The 13673-nt window shown below is 43.6% G+C and overlaps 1 protein-coding gene across 2 annotated transcripts in view; it reads left to right on the forward strand.

Moving 5' to 3' along the window:
• Positions 1-3585: 3585 nt before the first annotated feature.
• Positions 3586-13673, forward strand: part of CELF1 (CUGBP Elav-like family member 1) — a 114177-nt gene continuing 104089 nt past the window's right edge. The window contains exon 1 of one of the 2 annotated variants that reach the window (XM_072617579.1): positions 3586-3639. The gene's annotated coding sequence lies outside the window, so the exon portion shown is untranslated. Of the gene's footprint in view, positions 3640-4313; positions 4601-13673 lie in introns of those variants that run through there. The other variant, XM_072617580.1, reaches the window with a different exon arrangement.

Here is a 13673-nt window from a genome sequence, read left to right on the forward strand (position 1 = left end):
CTAGTTACGTGTTAAATATATAACATTTCAGTTTTTCCTCCCTGGCTCCCAGTTTCGTCAGTGAGCCTTTGGTGACTGGCGGGTCAGTGTCTCTCTCGCACATGATAAACCGAGACTAACTAACCTCCTGTCCGGGGCTCCTGGACCCTCTGTCTTCACTGGCTTTGTCTAGTTTAGGGTAAAATATTTGGTTTGTTTTGTTGAATTGTTAAAGCCTCTGGTAATATGAGGGTAATTCTTCCTTGTCAGCTTACTCCCTGTAGAAGGATACAGTGGCAAAAGAGGAAGAAACAGAGAAATAAATGAAGGAAAAAATCAATTATTTGGTCCCTCTGAGATATCACTATCCTGGCCCGGATCCCGGATTTGTTTAAAATATGTTCCCCTAGGCAAGAACTGAACAGGAACCTTTACTATTCACAAGTGAGTCTGTCTGTAAATGGACACTAATGAGGACTCATCACCCTGTAAAATGTAGGTGAAGGCAACACTCTCTACAGTAAACCAAAGAGGGCTGTCCTTAGCTAGGGCAGTTCAACCCCAATCCAAGACGTATTTATGAAGGGCCTACTAACTGTAAGGTACTATGTACAAAAACAGCTCCAAAAAAATTAGAGAAACTTCCCACCTTTGAGGAGCTTAATTTTAGGGGGAAGGGAACAGAGATATGGAACACAAGTAAGTGTATATATGCGCATATATGTGTATATCTGTAAATAAATGCATATATGCATAATTATATTACATGTGTACATGTATGCATTCAATATATCACATATGTGTTCATGTGTATATGGTTATTTAAGAAGGGTGAGGGCAGTAAGGAGGAGAGTTCATGATCTGCACTTTGAAGGGAGCCAAGGATTCTAAGATGCAGATGTAGAGTGAATGCATTCCAGCCTATGTAAAGGTGTGGAGGTGAGAGATGAATACAAAGTTAGAGCTTAGTAAGTCAGTTTACTGGGATGCAGAGTAAGTGAAAAGGATTCATGCAAAACTAGCCTAGAAAAGTAGGATGGAGCTAGGTCGAAAAGGATTTTAATGCCAGGCAGAGGATTTGGGGTTTTACCCTACAAAATGTAATGTATTATGAAATAATAAAGGTGTTACCATAAATAATAAATACAATTATAATATGTACTATTTAATAATAATAAAACAAAAATGATAGCCCCTGAAGTTTTTTTGGGCAGGGAAGTCACATGATCAAAACTAGTACTTCAGAAAGACTAATTTGGAAGCTATATAAAAAGATGGATTGGGGAGGGAAGAAACTGGGAGATGGTAGTCCAAATAAGTTCATGGAGACACCTTGAAAGTAGAGATTGTTTAGTAGCTAGTCCAATGCCTTGAACGTAGCAGGCATTTATTTAACTTTTGCTGAACTGAGTTATGTTGAATTGCTCAGGAGCATCAAATGAACCTTCAGGTTAACGTTTGTTCTATCTCACTTGAGGCTTCTTTGTATCTCAACTGAATGTTTTAAAGCTCTTGAAATTTTAAAAGTACTGTGTGAATAACTGCAGGTAGCATTTATATTACACTTTCAAGTTTGCAGAGTGCTTTATAGGTATCTTATTTTATCCTCTCTACAACCTTGGGGGAAAGGTGTTATTACTATCCCCAGTAAACAGATGAGGAACCTGAAGAAAAGAGGTTAAGTGACTTACCCAGCCCCCTAGTTACTAAGTATCTGAGGCCAGCTTCCAAGTTTATCAGGTATCTTGCTTTTTACTTTGTAAATAAATCATGAAATTAATTCATTCATTGTCTTCCTTATTGCTTTGGTTTTCGATTGCTATGATATACATTGTATCTTCTTCCCTCATTTTGAGCTTTAACTACTTGGTGGGCAGAGACTGGTCTCCAGGAAATGCTCTGGGTTCCTTGGAAACTGTGCTAGAAAAACATTAATAGATCACTGCCGGGAGCTCCTGTGTTGGTTTCTTTTTTTCCCAGACACTGGGAGCACTTGATTATTACTGTAGATTAGAGTCCTAGGCTCCACAGAGAGGTACCGTGAATGTGGATGGGGGAAAGATTTCATCTTTAACTTCACTATCCTCTAACTGGAAAATAGCATTTGCTTCAGCTGTGAAATGTAGGCAACAAATTTTTTCTGAGAAGGGATCCATGGGTTTCTTCAGATACCCCAAGGTGTTCATGCCATTCAAAATGTTAAGAACTGCTGTAGTAAACAGATGCAGTCACTGGAAAGGAAGGGGAGGCAGCTTTGTGTCTCTGAAGTCTGATTGTCCAGAGGATGGCTGTATGAGGGCTTTAGTCCCACCTGATCTCCCTAGATCTGAGTGCCTGACCTCTGTGATCATCCCAGTTTCTACCAGGTCTTGTTTGCATGTTGTCTTCCCTATCTGACTGTGAATTCCTTGCCTTTCTTTGGGCCCCTGGACCTAACACCGTGGTTGGCTCATAGGAGACAATAAGTGCTTATTGATTGACTTTCAGCGCCCATTTTTCAGGCCTCATTAAATTGGGGGACCAACTGAGAGATATTTGCTGGGGGCTTATTATGTACTTAGCAGTGCGCTATTTCAGAAAAGTTATCTTCCAGGGAAAAAAAGTATTATTTCAACTCTGAGATTCTCTAAATTCCCTTATCACTCGCCTTCTTCATGTACTCCATAGTCCAGACAAATTGGATTTGCTGTGACTCTTCATAAGGTAATCTCCATTTCCCATCTCCACACCTTTGGCCACACTTCTTAGAATTCCTAGTTTCCTACAAAAGGTGAGTTCTAGGCCCACCTTCTGCTTGAGATGCCTGTATCCCCCAACACCCCTGCTCCCACGCCCCAATATCTTGGCCTTGTTTTGGGGATACCGTTACAGGTCCATGTGGGCCCCCCTCCCATCCCCCACAGAACTCATTTCGCGCTGGGGTGACAGGGGGAGGACAAATTCCTAATCACAAAACATCCCAAAGTGCAGCGTTGGCAGCTGTTATACTGACAGGCAGAAGACACGCGTTTGTGGACAAGGCCGGGGGGGAACTGGGTTTCCCTGAGTGTGTATTTGTTGCAGGGGCTTTGGAGGGAGGGAGAGAAGGAGCACAGATGGGCACGTCTTAAACAGTGCGCTGGGGCGCCTCGGTCGGTGGCGAGCTCCCCATCTCTGCGAGTCTGCAAGCCCAGGGCGGACTGCCGCCCGTCGGAGACTCCCGATCCACAGCACTTTGGGAGCCGATGGCTTCCGTCCGGTCCGACCGAGGCCCGCCGTGAGCGTCCAGCGATCAGCGACCCCGGCCTCGTTCACTCTCTCCCAGTCGCCCAGCATCCCCGTCCCAGAAGCTGCTCCCCCACTCCCCCGCCCCAGGGGCAGCTGCGCCGCTCTTCCTCCCCCCGCCCCCGCCCTTTCCATTCGGCCCCGCGCGGGGGTGTCCGGAGCTCAGGGCGGCGCCGCGGTGGTTCATTCCTTCCTCCGCACCCCCCCCCCTCGGCTCCCGGTGGTAGGCGCCGGAAGTGCCGCCATTTTGGGGTGTCCGGCTCCGGCGGCGGCGGCGGTGGCGGCGGCGGCGGGACGCGGAGGCTCCCCGGGGACTGGGCCTCAGCGAGGCGGCGGCGGCGGCGGCTGAGGAGGCGGCGGGGGCGGCGGCGGCGGCGGGCGCAGGTGCAGCTGCAGGTGAGCTCGGCCCCGGCGGGATAACGGGCCCCGGCCGGGCGGCCGGCGGGCGGGGAGGCGCCGCGGGGCGGGTCCGGGGCCCGGGGCCTCCCGCCCGCCGGCCGCCCCTGGCCCCGGCCTAGCTGGCGCCGGCGCCGCGTGCCCGGCCCCGGGGAGCGCTGCCCCCGGCCCCCTCGGGCCTGCCGGGCTTCGCGCCCGCGCTCCTCCCCCTTCCCCCACGTGAGCCGCTCCCCACCCCTTGGCCACGCCGTGACCCCCGCGCCGCCGCCTCCCGCTCCTCCCGCCCCGGCTGGGCGCCCCACGAGGCGGGGAGGCGGCGGAGGCGGGGGCGGAGGCAGCCGGGCCGGCGGCAGGGGACGGGGGCAGTCGGTTTGCGTTTCGTTGGCCCCCCGCTTGGCAGCCCTGGTGCTCGGGGCCCCCCCGCTTGGCAGCCCTGGTGCTCGGGGCCCCCCGGGCTTCGGGCCCCCCCGCTTGGCAGCCCTGGTGCTCGGGGCCCCCCGGGCTTCGGGCCCCCCAGCTTGGCAGCCCTGGTGCTCGGGGCCCCCCCGCTTGGCAGCCCTGGTGCTCGGGGCCCCCCCGCTTGGCAGCCCTGGTGCTCGGGGCCCCCCCGCTTGGCAGCCCTGGTGCTCGGGGCCCCCAGTGCTTCGGGCCCCCCCGCTTGGCCGCGACATCACAAAGGGCTCCGGTGGGAGCTGGAGAAGCGGGCGGCGGGGTCGGGACGTGGTTCTGGGCATCGCTCCCCTGGCCGGCGTATCCCATCATCCAGCCTTGTGTGTTCGGTGCCCGGTGCTGCGTGCTGGGGCAGGGCTCGTTCGTAAGTGTGAGGACGAGAAGTTTAAAAAAAGGCCTGCTGTGTTCCTGCCGGTGCTCAGTGCTGGGATAGAGAAATAAGAGAGATCCCGGTGGCCAAAGGCGCTCACTGCCCAGGGAGGGAGATGGCATTTGTTAAACACCAGACGAGGTACTTGTGAAGTACTTGTTGACTGACATGTGAAGACATTTTGCAGCAGGACAGGCCTGGGGGAGTCTCTTGTTTAAGAGCACTTCCAGGACCGGGGAGCTGAGGAGATGATCTTTTTAAAATACACTGCATTAAAGAAGAATTGGCTGTGTACACGGATTAGCTACCAGCACTGAAACTCGGTCATCCTCAGTGAAAGGAGAGTGCAGAGAGAGTTAGGTGAATGGAGAGTCATGAGTACCATACGTTTTCTCTGGGGCTTCTTGACAATTCCATGATCTTTTTTTTCTTGTGGGACAATGCCTTGAAAGGGAAGATATGTTTAGTGAAGACCAGAGTGTTAGTAGCTCCATGTGTCCTCTCTCCTTGGATGGTGTTAAGGAGAAGGGAGGTTTGATTTGCTCTGCATTAGTGGAGAATGTAGCAGGACAGGAATGTGCAATTCCATCCTCCACCTCCTTTTAAGAAATGGTCTTTTCCTACTGTGTACACCCCCAAAAAATGAAGTTGCAGGTGTAAATTTGGTGTTGACTGAATATATGCTCTTTGCACAGTATTACATATGCTGGTTAAATGATTCCTAGCCAACTTTGTGAATGCACTTAGGTCATCTGGCTTCCATTCACATCTTTGTGTTATTGGTATGAAATGAAAGCACAGTTAATAGAATTGGTCCTTATTGGAATAAATCTCGTGTGGTGTGGCAGTGCTGTACAGTCATTTATATAAACATTTTGTAGTAAGTATTTTGTTTGCAACAATAAAGCCCTGTGTGATACATATCCATTTAGTAACCTGACACAGTCTTTCATTTGATACACACACATATACAAGATTTGTAAATGAGTTTTGTCCATAAGGCATCTTCAGGCATTTCAAGTTCCAGTGTGTGCAGAGCACTGTGTGTGGCCTGGGAGAGATGAGAGAATCCCTACTTTGGTGAAGCTTACAGTCCAGCTGGTATTTGGAGGCTTCTCAGAGGAGGTGATGTTTGAATTGGCTTTCAAAGGATGTTATGTACGGATGAGTAGCTTGTCTTATGGCACCTTCGGAAGGCTCCCAGCATATGTGATGTGAGTGAGGATTTCCCATCATCCCTAAGATGTAAGAAGGTTATTGCGTATACTGATTAAGCTTGGGGGAAACGGAATAGAAATGAGATAACTTTACAAAGTACACCTGTATCTTTTTGTGAAACTCTTGGAAGATCCTTACCTGATGTTTGACATAATACTTTTTTTTTCTGTCCTCCTAGTTTTTCTCTTTGGTTATTAATTGAGATCAGGAAGATGGAGGGGTCAGGAGTATCTTTACCCTCAAAGAACTGAGAGGAACCAGAAAAAGACATGCTTTAAATAAATCGCTATCTTTCCATTTGTATGACAACTTTCACATTTGACATCCTTTCTCAAGAGAAAGTTTCATTTTACAGATAGATAAACTGATCAGATCATTAAATAGCTTGTCTAAGGTCACACATCTAGGAAATGTCAGAGGTGAGACTTGAATAGAAGGCTTCTGACTCTAAATTCAGTGCTAGTGATACGTTATAGGGAGATTTGGATGTCAGAGGAGATGGCTACTTAGCAAAGAAAACCTTTTATTAAAAAAAATCATTTGTTTTTTTCTCCGTATATCCTCCTCTCCTGGGTTTTCTTACTTATAAGATAGAATTTTTTAGAAGGAAGAAGAAAAAAATGAGATGCTAGGAAAAGAAAGATCGACTTGAAATCAGAGAGCCCAAGTTTGAAGCCCAATTCTGCTGGTTAAGGTACCTCAGTTACTTGACCTCTCTGGGTCCCAGCCTGCTCACCTGTAAAGTGATGGAGTTGGACTACAGAACTTCCAGGATCCTTATGTGGTTCTGTTTATGGCCAAAATTCACTTTGTCCTTTTTGCTTCTTGAAACTGAAGTGGTAATGTGATATTGTTGGTTCCTCAGAATTCTAGAAAGATAAAACCCCACTGCCCCCAACCCTCAAACAACCTCCAAGCAATCTCTTCAAACCATAGAAAAACTACTTAGAAAACTGAATGAAAATGTTGTTCTTGGTTATTTGTATTAATGATGGCCCGTGGTAGCATGGACAGTACAGGTTCCCAGATAATTAGAACTGTAACTTGAATGATAACTAGTACTCTGTGGAGTCTTTGATAGTTTTCCTAATAAATGGTGAGATGGCACAAGGTAAGTGGGAAAACAAAGTAGAAAAATTCGATAACCCTCAGAAGGATGGCTTATGGTTTTGTTAAGCTCTTTAAAATAGAAACTTCTGGTTATCATTCATTGTTTCATCTTTGGTTGATGACGGGTAAGGGTTACTAATTAAGGCAGGCTTTTCTTTATGTTCATAGAAATTAGAGAATTTGTATAGAGGGAAACTTGGCTCCCTCTCTAGTTTAATTAGTCAAGTGACCTTCCCAAAGTTCCATTTCCAAATAACAAGGCCCACTATAGGAGGGCTGTAGTCCGGGAAGACTGTCAGCAGTTTTCTTCTTTGCTTTGTGCTCTGTCAGTTTCTAAAGAACAACTCTATTGTTGTAGGAGGTTGTGCTTCCTTGGCCTACAAAAGTTTTCATAGTTTGATGCAGCAGTTGAGCTTTCAGTTATGGACAAGTTACTGGTATTCCCTTTGCCCAGGTCTTGTCTGTCACTTTCTTGCTGTATGTAATCAATCAGCATAACTGATTTGAAGTCATTATTTTCTGTCTGCTTTATTCCTCATGTGCAATGTCATGGATTTCACTTGAGTGGGGTCCTTTGAAACATAAATATGACCATAGCGCCAATATCTTGTTATGTATACTACTATGATGTGTAATATATTTTGTTCTCCCATTAGGTATTATTGTCATCATACAGGTGAAAATAAGGCAAAAGTTGTCTTCTAAGGAATATCTGTAATCTGAGAACTTTCATCTCTGGTTTCCCTCCTAATTTCTTGCCTAATTTCATATTGGTAGGGAGCCTTATCTTCCTAACCTAGGGGGTCTGGAATTCATTTCCTTGATTCACCTTTTTTAGTAACACCTATGGACTATTTTTCAGAAATGTTTTATTGTTTCTCCATAATGAATTTCCACATCTTTCTCTTAGATAACCTTTTTCTTTTTTGAAAAATTAAAATTTTGAAATATAACATGGTACTTTCTGTTGCTGCACATAGGACATGAGAAAAACTTTTTTTTTTAAAGGTACCATAAGCCATACAGTTCAGGATTTAAGACTGTGCTATCTTTGGTAGTGACAGGTAAGCTACTTTTCCACATATTTTTCCCCTTTCTGAATAGCCTTTGGGTCTCATGAACCCAATTTTTTTTGTGTCTTACTTGATTGAATTTTAAAAGTGATGGAAGAGATATATTTTTAACTGCTTTTTTATACTTTTAGTTTTAAAGGCTCATCTTGGAAAAGGGTCCTGCAGTGCATGTAATGACTTGATGTGTTTTACAGAATGGTGACAATTCTTATTCCAAACCCAGAAAGACTTGAATTCAAATCCAGTCTCAAATACTTAGTAGCTTTGTGACCCTGGGCAAATCAGTTTCCTCAGCTGTAAAATGGGAATAATAACAGAACTTACATCACAAGGTGCTTTGAGGACCAAATGGGATATTATTTGTAAAATACTTAATGCCTACTTATTTGCTTGCCCCCCTTTTAAAAATATATTATTTGAACATGTCAAAACTTGTACTGGTTCTTTTTCCTAGGAGCTTTTCTTCTTTTGTACAGATAATTTCTTACAAGCACTTCCCAGCCTCTGTGTCTTTTGTTTGCTTGTAGGAAATGTTCTTTCTTAGTACTGTTCTTTTTGGATTTTCCTCTTCTGTCTCCCACCCTCTCCCACCTCCCATTCCTTAAGTAATTTTCATTGCTTTGTCAATGAATTTTCTATTTGTGACATTGTAGCTGCTAACCTTTTAAGTCGGGTGGGACATAGCCAAATAAAAAATACGTATGTGTTGACTGTTTGCCTGTTTCAAAATGTTGACAATTCTTGCTTTATATAAATTCACATTATGCAAATTCAGCTTTACATAAATAACTTTACTATATAGTACTGTACTTCTCTTTCTCTCTCTCCCTCCCCTCCCTCCTCCATCTCTTTCTCCCTACCTCCCTCTCTCTGCCTCTTTTCTCCTCTCTCTTCCTCTTCCTGTCCTTCCAATTGGTGTTTGCAGCCTCCCACCCCCACCCAACTAAAACTTTTTTTTTTTTAAGAAACCCTCCAAACAAAAGTGGAAAAACCTGTTGGGATCAGAGGCTTGGCTTGAGACCTCTGGCCCTGAGAGAGAAGCCTTTCCCCACTCTGTCCACCACTGCCCCCCATGTGTCTTCCATTAGGCAGATACCTTGTGTCTGTCCCCCTCCATTGTTGACCATCCTTTCCTGTCTGTGTCTGGGTCCTGCCTGGATGTGTGTGCCTCCCACCTGTCTGGACCTGTTCCTGGCCCCCATGGGTCTTGTGTCTTTAAACCATGTGCCAGCTCCTTTTCTCCACAGATCCCTCCATCCCCTGTGTCTTTTGATAAATTCACATTAGGCAAAAATTGTTTTACAGAGAGGTCTGCCGAGTGGTTTGCTTAGGTAAATCAAGAATACTTGTACAGTGTAAGATTTTAGTAAATTTGGGGACCAAACACATTCCCAAATCTTTTTGATGAGAAATGTTTGAGTAGAAATGCCTGTTATATGTAGAGGCATGGGCATAGCAATCCCTGCCTTGATGGAGATTTTACAACATTACTGACATGTTTGTATCTTTCTTTGAATCCCCACCATTTTAGTTCTTGATACGTTAAGTGCTTTATAAATGTTGTGTTGACTGACTTGACTGCTTGCATTCATTCTCCAGTTCAGTCAGATTGGTCTAGTTGTTGATCCTCCCATACAGTCCAACTGTCCTCTTGTCTCTTTTCTCTGGCTGTGCCTCCTTGTGCCTCTTGGCATTCCTAGCATCCTTCTCAATTCGTAAGTCATCAAAGGGTATGAAGGAAGAAATAGGAAAGGGAAGAAGATAGATGTTGGAAGGACTGCAGGAAAACAGGAATATTAAGGCATTCATGATGGAGCTAAGAGTTGCTATAGCCATTCTGAATCATGATCAAAAAGTCACTTCATATGTGCATACATACCCTTTGACCCACCCAGGGATAGCACTGCTAGATCTGTCCTTCAGAGACCAAATGAGAAAAGATCAAAAGGTCTCTTAAGTACAAAAATATTTATAGCTGCTCTATTTGTAGTGACAGAGAACTAGGAATTAACACATCATTTAGGATATAGAAATGTAGTGAAATATTATTGCATCCTTAAGAATGACAAAAGGGACAGTTTGAGGTAATACTGGGAAGCTTTATTAAACATGAAATGATGCAGAGTAAAATGAGCAGAACAGTTTATATAATACAAGGTAAAAACAATGTAAGAACTCTGAGCAAGGCAGTGACCATCCATGATTCCACAGTACTGATGGTGAAACAAATTGCCCCCTTACTGACAGTGATGGACTTAAAATTCAGAAGAGACATGGCCAATGTGGGAATTTGTTTTGCTTGACTTGCTACAAGGATTCGACTTTGCTTTTCAGCGGGTGGGGATGGGGGGTTGGGGAGTGGTTAGAAAGAAAGAGGACTCAGGATAGAGTTTCCAGATGAGAAAAGAGCAGTCCTAGTCCAGCAGGGAGCTTTGAGAGTTATATAATAATTACATGAATTGATGCTGAGTGAGGTGAGCACAGCCAGGAGAACATTGTATACGTTAGCAGCAACATTGTTCAGTGACCAACTTTGATAGACTTAGTCTTCTCAGCAGCGTGGTGATCTAATGTAAGTCCAAAAGACTCATGATGGAAAATGCTGCCCACATCCTGAGAAAGAACTATGGGATCGGAATGCACATCAAAACCACTATTTTCTCTCTTTTTTGTTTGTTTTTTTCTTTCTCCTGGTTTTTCCCTTATGCTCTGATTCTTCTTCTGACTAAGGTGGAAATATGTTTTGTATGATTACGATGTATAACCTGTATCAGATCGTGTGCCATTTTGGGGAGGGCGGACAGGAGGGAGGGGGAGAATTTCAAACTGAGAGTCTTATAAAAATAAATCTTGGAAAAAAGTTACATGTTGACTTATTATATGCCTAATTTTGGGATAGGCAGTAGCAGCTGGGGAAACTGGCTTCCAGTAGGACATGAGCTTTGAATAAAATTATAAGGAAGAGAAGGATATGAAACAAGCGAGATTGTGAAGGAACTTTAAAAACCAAACAAAGAAGTTGGTATTTTTTCCTGGAGTCACTTGGGAGCCACTGGAGTTTCTTGAGCTGTGGAGGTTCTTGGTCAGACCTGTGCTTTTTGAAAGTATTATCACAACTATGTGGAAGATGATTTGGAGAGAAGGAAGACACTAGTGGATGTTAGTGATTATCATTGTTGATCTCTCCACCCCATCGCATGGTGAATTTTTCCATACTAAACTATTTAGTTCTTGGCTTACACCGTTCTCACTTCCCTAATTTTAGAGGACTTTAATATAGAGGCCCCTTCAAATACTTTATCCACAATTTGTTCTCAGATCTTGACATTTCTGACCTCACAACATCTCTTTTTAAAATTAGTTATCAAGATATTCTTAGTTGCTTTTTTCTGTTTACTTAATTTTATTTCATTTTCAGTTCATTAAATATAATAAATATTCTCTCCTTCCCTTCCCCCAAGGCAAGAAAAATGAATCATTACAAAAATGTATACTTATGCAAAAAAAAGAGAAAGAAGAAAATAGGCTTCAGCCTACACTCAGTCTATTAGCTCTCTCTGGAGGTAGATAGCATGTTTCCAGAGTCCTTTGGAATTGTGGTTGATTGTTGTATCGACCAGACTTACTGAGATATTCAAACTTATTTGTCTTTAGATTATTGCTGTTATTGTACAAGTTGTTGCCCTGGTTCTGCTTATTTCACTTTGCATCAGTTTATATAAGTCTTCCTAGGTTTTTCTGAAACCATCCCCTTCATCATTTCTTATATGACAAATAGTATTTCATCACATTCATATACTTTAACTTATTCAACCATTCACCCAAATGGTGGACATGCCCTCAGTTTCCAAATCTTTGCCACCACAAAAAGAATTGTTAGAAATGTTTTGGGTTTTGTTGTGTGTGTGTGTATGTGTGTGTGTGTGTGTGTGTGTGTGTGTGTACTTTTGGGTCCTCTTTCTCTGTCTTTGATTTCTGGTGACTGTATCAATGGGTCAGAGTATGCAAAGTTTAACAGCTTTTGGGATATAATTCCAAATGTTCTCCAGAATGGTTGAACTAGTTCACAGTTCCACCAATAGTGCATTAGTATACATCTGCTTTCTTACATCCTCTTCAGCATTTTTGTGCAGTTAGATGAACCAAGCATAGGGCTTGGAATTAGGGACTCTTCTTCATGAGTTCAAATCCAGCCTCAGATATTTACTTAGTTGTGTGACTTTGAGCAAGGTAGTTGGCCCTGTATGCCTTAGTTTCTCATTTGTGAAATGAGCTGGAGAAGTAAGTGGCAAATCACTCCAGAGTCTTTCCCAAGAAAACCCCAAAATGGGGTCACAAAGAGTCAGACACAGCTGAAACAACTGAACAATTTCAACAACTCCAGCATTTGTCATTTTCCAGTTTTGACATCTTAGTCATTCTGATAGTGGTACCTCACAGAATTGTTTTAATTTACATTTTTTGAAAATAATTAGTGATTTAGAGCATTTTTTCACATGCTTGACACCTTAGATTGCTTCCTCTGAAAACTGCTTATTCATATGCTTTGTCCATTTGTCAATTGGGGAATGGTGCTTATTTTTTTAAGTTTGATTCAGTTCTCTATATATTTTAGAAGTGAAACTTTTATCAGGGAAACTTGCTGCAAAGACACCCCATTCCCAATTTCCTGCCTTTCTTCTAATTTTATCTGCATTCATTTTGTTTGTGCAAAAACTTTTTAATATGAAGTAATCAGAATTATCCATTTTACCTCCTGTGAACCTCTCTGTCTCTTGTTGGTCATGAACTCTTCCCCAACCTAAGGTCTGACAGGTAATTACTTTCATGCTCCACTAATTTGCCTATGATGTCATGTCACCCTTTATGTTTAAATCAGGTACCCATTTTGAGCTTACGTTTGTATATAGTGTGAAATGTTGGTCTATACCTAGTTTCTTACAGACTGCTTTCCAGTTTTCCCAGCAGTTTTTGTCAAATATATATCTCTGTCTCTGCTCAGCTATCACCTTGGTATAGATTGCTTATTACCTCCTGCCTGAACTATTACAATAAACTTCCAACTCATCTCCCTGCCTCAGGTCTCTCCCTACTGGAATCCATCCTCCACTTACCTGCCAAGGTCATTTTTCTAAAACATACATTTGACCATGTTACCTCCTACTTAGTAAATTCTAGGGGCTCCCTTTTGCCTGTAAGACTAAATATAAAACCCTCTGGCATTTAAAGCCTGTCAGTTTCTGATTCTTTGTGGATGCTTCTTAACATTTTCTTTGCTTCTCTGATCTCTAGCTGCCATGACTTTCTTTCATTTGCTAGCACGTTGCCCGCCATCTCCTTTGTACTGACTCCTCTTCCCCCCAGCACTCATGACTGTAATGCTCTCCTCTCAAACATCTCTTCCCTGGCTTTTTTTTTTTCAAGACTCCTCATCTCATGCTGGGTGTCCCAGAAACATCTTAAACTCAACATGTGCAAAAACAAACTCATTATCTTTCCCTGGAAACCCTCCTACCTTCCCTATTTTTGTGAAGGGCAACATTATCCTCCCAGTCTCTCAGGCTCTCAACCTAGGAGTCATACTTAACTTCTCATTTACTCTCACACACTTCTTTCCCCCTCTCCCCCAAAGCTGACATCAAGGTCAGTTAATTTCATCTTTGGGACCTTTCTTGAATATGCCCTTTTTTTCTGACACTTGTCCCTACCTTGGTTCAGGCCCTTATTCCCTCAGGCCTAGACTATTGTAGTAGCTTGTGGGGGCGTGGGAGAGGTCTGTAGGCCTCACTTCTGTCCCCATTTCAGTCCATACT

Source organism: Notamacropus eugenii, chromosome 6 (genome assembly GCF_028372415.1).
Source record: "Notamacropus eugenii isolate mMacEug1 chromosome 6, mMacEug1.pri_v2, whole genome shotgun sequence".
In the NCBI taxonomy this organism is placed as follows: domain Eukaryota; kingdom Metazoa; phylum Chordata; class Mammalia; order Diprotodontia; family Macropodidae; genus Notamacropus; species Notamacropus eugenii.